The 9,302-nt window shown below is 38.6% G+C and overlaps 1 pseudogene; it reads left to right on the top strand.

Moving 5' to 3' along the window:
- The first annotated feature begins 5,567 nt into the window (after window positions 1-5,567).
- LOC112820669 (non-selective voltage-gated ion channel VDAC3 pseudogene) lies at window positions 5,568-6,554 on the top strand (annotated as a pseudogene).
- The last annotated feature ends 2,748 nt before the right edge of the window (window positions 6,555-9,302 follow it).

Genomic DNA, 9,302 nt, shown 5'->3' with positions numbered 1-9,302 from the left:
ATTCTATTTATTAACTGATTGTATGCTCCTGGTTACTAGTGTTTTTAACATTTCTGATACCTGCTTTCTTCGATTGCAAAATGGGAATAACAGTACCTACTTCTTTCTTATATGTACTTGCTAAGGTTTATTGGGAGCTTCTAATGCATCAGGTCCTCTTCTGAGTTTCTTAAATGTTTAAATGTTCTCCTATTTACCCATCCAGATATCCTATTAGATAACCTTCTTTAAAGTCATCCCTTATAAATGGGGAACAGAGGCTCAGGAGGGGTTACCAGGATGGGTAAAGCTGGGATTTAAACTCAAGCAGTCCCACTTCAGAGACCATGGTTTTATTTCTTTATTTATTTTGAAGGTTTTATTTATTTATTTGAGAGAGAGCGAGATAGTGCATAAGCTCCAGAGGGGGAGGGAGAAGCGGACTCCTCGCTGAGGAGGGAGCCTGATATGGGGCTCCATCCCAGGACCGTGGGATCATGACTCAATCTGGAGGCAGATGCTCAACCTACAGAGCCACCCAGGCACTCGGAGACCATGGTTTTAACAAACACACTGCTTTCCCTCAAACATTAGTGCATAATTGACATTCAAAGATGTTATGCTGTTTTCTTTCTATAGTTAAGCCCCCCTGCCCCCCACCCGACCTCTTCATGGAGATGTAGAAGACAAAGACCACTAGGAACTGAGAACTTCTATCTCTTCCAAGCCCTACCTGGCTCATACTGTCCACACCAACTGGGGAAGGGAAGAGCAGAACCATTGGCAGGGTCCCTTCCATTCTGAAACCTGAGAAAGAAAGGACTCAGAAGGGGGTGAAAATGGCTCTAGGGGCTTAAACCTAACATACAATTAGTAAAAACTGTTCTCACACTAAGATACTCAGCACCCCCATCTTGTCACATCCATCCTCATAAATCCTGGGGAAGTGTTGCTGGCTGAGGCGTTGAAGAGGAGAAGCATTTTTACTGCTGAGCAAGTCAGGGCTCATGTCAGAGAACAGAACTTATCCAGAGCTTATCTAAATCCTTGCAGGGTCAGAAAACTCGTTGTAAGGTTTGGTCTCCGGAGAGTCCGGTAATTGGTGACTTTGGCTAGATCTGAAACACAGTCAGAGAGGGCTCTGCTCCTTGAAGCAGTTACCTGTTATTAAATCCTATACACGATAGGCTCTCTCTTATCAAAATATTCTCTTCATATAGAAAACATTTGATTTAGGAATGAAGTTGGAATTAATGTAATGACATGGGGCAGGAGAACTTGGCTTTGAAATGATGCTTCTATTGTTTAGATAACTGTCAAAGACCAGCAGATCCTCTCTCTTCATAAGCTGTCATTTATACCAGTAACTATTTTGTCCATTATTTTATTATTTATCATAATAATCAGGCAGTAACAATTGGGCAGTAAAAATAAGGCAAAACTGTCTGTATGCCTAGAATGATAGCATTAGAGAGAGTAGCTTTATTCAATAAAGGAATATTGAAGAATGTTTTAAATGCATCTCAAGTAGCTTTCTTAGGAAACTTAGACACCTTTGGGAAAAGACCACCTTTGTATATTAACCAGCTAACAGTAACTAATCCTATAGCCATTCTCTGAATTCAAGACCCCGCTGGAATGGATCAAAAAATAGATGGCTGGTATAGGAGCTTGGTGCTCTAGCAGGGCATGCGGTGGTTCGGAAGTGACTATTTCTCTTATTTCATTTCTTTTTCAGGATTTCTTTTTTCTTTGGGAGTGATGGGTTGGAAGTCTCCTTTGATGATAACCCACAAAAGTGTATCATTTTCTTCTTAGAGGTTGAAGAGCTAGTTTTTATGACAGCTTTTCCAAGTGGTTTACTTAGGTGTTCGTAACAGCAATGTTTCATCTTCCTATGCAGATTATTATTGCAAGAACTCAAAGTACTCTGCAAACATTAATTAACCAAACCTGTATAGGTAGGGATTACTAGATCCCAATTCTCTTGCAGGAAAAAAAGTAACTGTTCCCAGATTTTATTGGCACTATTCTTCTAACTATATAGACATCAGTATTCATTTGAAATATGCATATATATGTAATTTCTTACTTTATTGGAATGTTATCTCTTTAACATAAAATTAAATTGTTCTTTTCAACTAGTTCACTTTTAGGGTGGCAAATTAATTTAAAATTGGTTAGATCTCCTCAAGTAGATTTTTAAGTATAACTTTTCTGCATAAATTTGTTTAGTTAAATCACATGTTCCTCCTCTTAGGCACAGTTTATGTGTCATTTTAATTAAATTGCTTTTTGATCACTTCAGGATAAGAGCTTCTTGGCGTTTTATCCCATGTCTTGGTAGAATATATAGGGGGCATTAGTACCAGTCTTTCTCCTTAGCCCGATCAGATACACCAGAAATGCTCTATCACTTTTATAATATTGGGGTGAGAGAAGACTGACATACAGACCCGACACTGTGAAAAATCATGTGGAAATGTGCATTTTTGTGTCAGGTCATGGAAAATTTAACTTTAAGAACTATCGTAGATTGGTCAGCAATAACTTGATGAAGATATGAATCTAACTCGTTGTCAAAGTGAAGTATGTTGTGTAAGACTTTGAGATGGCCCTGTAATATATTTCTGCTTAGCCGTCTTCAACAATGGAATAAAATCCCTAAGTTTGGCTAAGGTAATGAACTCTCTAATCCAATCTCATCTAAAGCAGGTATAGGCATTTGAGTAAGTATGCTAGAAAGTTCATTCTCTTCACTGTATTTTTGCAGCTTTTCTGAGGCTAGATGATTTACTCACATTCCTAGATAAGACAGTAAGAGCAAGTGATTCATTTCCAAAGTGCCAGAATGGGCTTGCCTGCTACTTTGGAAGAGAATATTGCATGAAATGCTTGCTTATTTATTTATTTATTTATTTATTTATTTATTTATTTATTAAGTGGTAGAGGGGCAGAGGGAGACAGAAACAGAGAATCTTAAGCAGGCTCCACGCTCAGCTGGGAGCCTGACCTGGAGCTCAACTCACGACCCTGAGATCATGACCTGAGCAAAATCAAGAGTCAGACGCTTAACCACCTGAGTCACCCAGGCAACCCCCACCTTTTTTTAAATGATGTTTCTAAGAAATAGTGCTTCCTTTCAGCCTTGCTCTATTCAGATTTGGTCTATTGTTGTCTCATGGCTCAAGATAATTGAGAGGTGCTCTAATAAAGGCACCATATATTCAAATATGCTCTGCCCTTCCTGAGATAAGGAATATGAGGTTAAAATGCACCAGGCCTATTGTGATTTGGTCAAGTGGTGATTTTTAATGAAGAGTTTTAGTAATATCTTACAAAATATTTTATTGCTTGCCCTTGAGATCATTTGGGGTCAACTTTTTAACTTTTAACATAATCAGTAATTGATAGCAAAATCTTTTGCGAAGAGCAAAAAGAGAAAGAGAGAGAAGAGGGAGAGAGAAAAGAAAGATTTGTGTATAAGAAAAATTAAGAAGATGACCTTGAGGTGTGATGATAACAGTATAATTCTAGTCCATCTACGCGAACAGGACCCAGAGTCATTTGTATCATAACTTGCTCCCTAGAAAGAAGTCACTGTTTAATAAGTTCTAGAATTAACCCAGTGGGATCATCCATAGCAGCAGAGAGTATTTATCAAATAATTTGTTATAAAACCTTCATCAGAAGGGTGTGTCTTCAGAGGCTACAGGAAGAAGATAGTTTATGAAGCAACACCTGAATTCATGTTCTGATTGTGCCATTTATTGGCTCAGTAGCCCTGGAAAATATTTAACCTCTCTAAGCCTTGGTTGTTACTTTTGTAAAATGGGATCATTTACTTGCTAGAGTAGATGCTGTTGGTGCCCTGCCCAGGTTCTTCTTACCTGGTTCTGCACCTACCATCTGCTGCTATAAGAATTGTCTGCTAATGGTCCACAGCTGCACTTTCTTCAGACACTTGCCCTTGGCAGATGGGAGCCAGCTCACCCAAATTTCCTGGAAGGTTATATCTGCTTCCAGTGACCAACACACAGCCAATAACTGACTAACGTAGGGGCACAAAAGTCTGGCCCCTTTGCCTAAATGCAGAACAGCTCTGTGATGCTGTTCATACTCCAGAGATATCTGTGGGATAGTCTGAGACAAACCACATCTTTGCTTGACTTTTCCCTAGGATGTCTTGTGTCCCTCACTTTCTCTGTGTTTCTCCTTAGAACCCTTCTTTGATAAATCATGTGCATATTTTCATCTTATGCTCTACCTTTAGGGAATCTTATCTCAAACACTTGTCCTACCTCATGAGATATTTATGAGGGCCAAACAGATATATGTGAAGCTACAATGAAAGTTATAAATTGACAGCCACATACAAAAGTTTGAAACTGGGCCCCTATTTGACACCACACACAAAAATAAGCTCAAAATAGATTAAAGACTTGAATGTAAGACCTGAAGCCATAAAACTCCTAGAAGAAAACATAGGGGGTGAACTCTTAGACGTTGCTCTAGGCAATGATATTTTCGATTTGACAACAAAAGCAAAAATAAATAAATTGGACTACAGCAAACTCAAAAGCTTCTGCCCAGTAAAGGAAACCATCCACAAGATAAAAGACAGCTCCCTATGGAAATGGGAGAAGATATTTACAAATCATATGTCTGATAAGGGGTTAATACCTATGATATATAAAGAATCCATATAACTCAATAGTAAAATATATATATATACATATATATATATATATGGTTAAAAAGTGGGCAGAGGAACTGAATAGAAAAATTTCCAAAGAAGACATACAGATGACCAATAAGTACATGAAAAGGTGCTCAACGTCACAGATCATCAGGGAATTGCAAATCAAAACTACAATAAGATATCACCTCAAAATTGTTATAATGGTTATCATCAAAAACACAAGAGATAATAAGTGTTGATAAGGATGCAAAGAAAAGAGAACACTTGTACACTGTTGGTGGGAATGCAAATTGGTAGAGCCATTATGGAAAACAGTTTGGAGGTTCCTCAAAAAATTAAAAATAAATCTACCATGTGATCCAGAACTCCACTTCTGGGTATACACCTGAAGGAAACAATATCACCATCTTGAAGAGGTATCTGCATCACTATGTTCATTGCAGCATTATTTACAAGAGTCAAGATATGAAAACAACCCAAGTATCCACTGATGGATGAATGGATAAAGAAAATGGATAAAGAACACACACACACACACACACACACACACACACACACACACACACACAGGAATATTATTCAGCCATAAAAAAGGAAATTCTGCCTTTTGCAGCAATGTGGATGGACCTTGAGGATGTTATGCTAAGTGAAATAAGTCAGAGAAAGACAAATACCCTATGATCTCATGTAGTATGTGGAATATAAAAAAGCAAAAAACCAAAAAAACTGGACCCATAGATACAGAGAACAGATTGGTGGTTGCAGAAGTAAGGGGTGGTGTGGTGAGGGATGGGCAATATGGGTAAAACTTATAAGATAAATAAGTTCTGTAGATGTAATGTACAGCATGGTGACTATGCTTAAAAGTAATTAAAAGAAGGAAGAAGACCTTCAGCGTTGCCCTGGCGGAACGGAGACAGGCCCTCTGGTTGGAGATATGTGTAACACACCGACTTACTGTGACCTAGGAAAGGCCGCCAAGGATATCTTCAATAAAGGATATGGATTTGGCATGGTTAAAATAGATCTGAAAACCAAGTCCTGTAGTGGAGTGGAATTTTCTACTTCTGGTCATGCTTACACTGATACAGGGAAAGCGTCAGGCAACCTAGAGACCAAATATAAGGTCTGTAACTATGGACTTATCTTCACCCAGAAATGGAACACAGACAATACTCTCAGAACAGAAATCTCTTTGGAGAATAAGTTGGCTGAAGGGTTGAAACTGACTCTTGATACCATATTTGTACCGAACACAGGAAAGAAGAGTGGAAAATTGAAGGCCTCTGATAAACGGGATTGTTTCAGTCTTGGCAGTAATGTTGATATAGATTTTTCTGGACCAACCATCTATGGCTGGGCTGTGTTAGCCTTTGAGGGTTGGCTTGCTGGCTATCAGATGAGTTTTGACACAGCCAAATCCAAATTGTCACAGAATAATTTTGCCCTGGGTTATAAGGCTGCAGACTTCCAGCTGCACACTCATGTGAATGATGGCACTGAATTTGGAGGGTCTATCTACCAGAAGGTTAACGAGAAGATTGAAACGTCAATAAATCTTGGACGTCTGGCAGTGAAAATACCCGTTTTGGCATCACTGCTAAATACAAGCTGGATTGTAGAACTTCTCTATCTGCTAAAGTAAATAACGCTGGCCTGATTGGACTGGGTTATACTCAGACCCTTTGACCTGGTGTCAAACTGACCCTATCAGCTTTAATCGATGGAAAGAACTTCAGTGCAGGAGGTCACAAGGTTGGGTTGGGATTTGAACTAGAAGCTTAATGTGGTTTTGGGTAAAGCATCCAATTTGTCCCTGGAGGTGAAGAGAACCCACTATGTTTTGGCCTTAAAATTCTGTGAAATTTCAAAAGTGTCAACTTTTTGTTCTTACAAAGAATTGTAATCCTCCCCACACTGAACTCTACAGATTGCAAGTCCATCCTAAGAGAGGTACTTGAAGGCATGCCTGGAAGTTGTCATGTTTGTGCCACATTTCAGTTGAGTTCCACAGTGTTATTTTAAATGCGTTCCTCAGCGACAATGTAGTGTCATGTTACAAAGGAAATGACCCGATTCTCCAGTTTGTACATCACGGCCTGCATGTCCCACACCACTTTTTCATGACCTTTTAATATATTGGTCTCTGTGCTGTAGTGGAATCTTTGGTTTTGCATCAGAGTAAAATAAAATAAACCCATCACATTTGGAACATAAAAAAAAAAGTAATTAAAAGAAGAAAAAATATGTTTCACAGGAAGACATTAGAAAGGCAGTGAATTTGTTTTATAACTTTTTGTGTTTATAATACTTTCATTAGTTTCTCATGTTTCTAGCATGAAAGTAATCAAGGACTTTCTAATCTTGTATAAATCTTATCACGCTTTGCAGAGAAAATATTACTACATCATAAAATCATCTTTTTGAGGGATTTTTCACAACCGTGCTAGAAAGAGAGCATGCGGCTGCAATGTGTATAAACTGTCATTACCCCTTCTTTGTTGCTCAAGCACTATCATAATCACTGTTATCATAAAAATGAAAGTAGCAATGAGTTGTAGGAAGAAGAACATACCCCCAAGCATATTTTAAAACCACCTATTCTGATGTTTGGCCTCTGAGTATGGCTATATTTCAGACCAAGGAATACTCTAACTTAGAACTCTTGACAAAAAACAGAAAGATCATGTTTCGTGTATAGTTGAGGAAGCCATGTTTCAAAAATTCTCATTTTTTGAGGGACATTTATTTGTCGTCCAGGTTCTGGGCTGGGGATTTTCTTATTCTCCGTGTCAAGAAACTAACCTTCTTATGAAGGATGACAGACTCTGAAATCATTAATTATAACACAGTATGAAAAGCTGAGTTGTAGGAGAGATTTTACTTTGAGAGCAAAGTGGCAAAAACTTGCTAAATATCACACAGATATTTAGTAACTATAGTGGGTTGAATAGTATGCTCCAAAAATTCATGTCTACCTGGAACTTCAGAATGTGAACTTCTTTGGAAATAGAGTCTTCACAGGTATAATTACTTAGGTTAAAATGAGGTCATCCTGGTTTCAAATGGACCCTAAATCCAATGACTGGTGCCCTTTTAAGAAGAGGAGAGGATGCCCAGAGACAAATAGGGATACATAGGGAAGAGGGCATGTGGTGGCAGAGACAGAGATTGGAGAGATGCAGTTAGAAGGCAAGGATCACCAGCAACTACCAAAAGCTGAGAGAACAGCATGTAGCAGATTCTTGTTCAGAGCCTCCAGAAGGATCCAACCTTGCCAATACCTTGATTTCAGACTTCTGGCCTCCTGAGCTGTGAGAGAATAAATTTCTCTTGTTTTAAGACATTCAGTTTGTGGTAATTTGTTATGGCAGCCCTGTGAAACTAATACAGTGACTCTGTGTTCTTCCTCCTAGAATTGTTTCTTCTTTTCGCTCTTGCTAATCTTACTCAAACTTTGGGTCTCGGCTGAGGTGTATATCCTCCAGGAAGTTCCCTCTGATTCTCCCAAATCTTGGTTCAGCATCTCTTCTATGTGTTTGTATCGAATCCTGTGCTTACTCCATTTTAGTTTAGGAAAAACCCTAGTATAATATCTGAGTTTCTTGTCTTTTATTTCCTAGCTGGGAGAAGGCCAAGCTTTTCTTTCTATCTGGTTCTGAAAGCAGCAGGATTGCCTTGTATACATCTTCAATTTGTATATGCCCCAATCTGTACAACTTCATCTATTGGTCCTAATGATTCTTCCCCAAATCCTTGGTGCCTAGAAAGGTTATGATGTATAGTAGGTGTTCAGTTGTTATTTTAAAATAAGTGATTGGCAAAGTCAGACCTGGGCCATCGAATTGTTCTCTCTAAAACTCTCCTCTTCATATGTTTTCTACATTTTTTTTTTTTTGTTTTTTAGTAAGAGATTATTGATGGTACTTACCAGTTGCCTGGACATTCATTACCAGGACTCAGCTAAACTCAAGTGACTTTAAGCAAGCCACCTTTGATAGTATCTGAGACAGATACTTCCTTAAGAGTTTACTGAGAGGCAACAGATCTGCTCTTTCAGCTGACAGCTCACTATGCCAAACCCTCCTCCCCTTTCCCAGTCAGTATTGAGGGGGAGTTAGTCAAGAGAGAGAGGAAAAGTCAGATTAACTGTATTGTTGGATTTTGGGGGAACGCAGAGTTCATGGTAAAATGATATTTCTCTCCCATTTCCAAGAGGTAGAGAGCACTTCCATCCAAAGCTAAGATAAGAGCTTAAAGAACTTCAGTTAAAGAAACTCAGAGTGCTTTCAAAAAGGAGAAGTGGGCATTTATTTTCATTCTTAAGCATTATTCATTGTTAATTTTCTGTTCTTAGACATTCTTGCTTTTAAATTGAGGCATAATTTACATAGAGTAGAACACTCAGATCTTAAGTGTGCAGTTCGATATGCTTTGACAAATATGTGCACCCGGGTAACCCACACCTCTATTAAGATACAGTTCCTAGGCATTCTTAAATGGCCAACTTGCTGACTTGGACTGAATAGAAGACAATTGGAAAGAGATGACTGAATGGAGATGTGTGCTCCATTATTTGATATGCAAGGATACTGACGCTAAGTAATGACTAGTAGCTACG

Source organism: Callorhinus ursinus, unplaced genomic scaffold (genome assembly GCF_003265705.2).
Source record: "Callorhinus ursinus isolate GAN/ISIS: 27379988/994484 unplaced genomic scaffold, GSC_fseal_2.0 scaffold10, whole genome shotgun sequence".
Lineage (NCBI taxonomy): Eukaryota > Metazoa > Chordata > Mammalia > Carnivora > Otariidae > Callorhinus > Callorhinus ursinus.
This window is presented reverse-complemented; position numbering and strand designations above follow the sequence as displayed.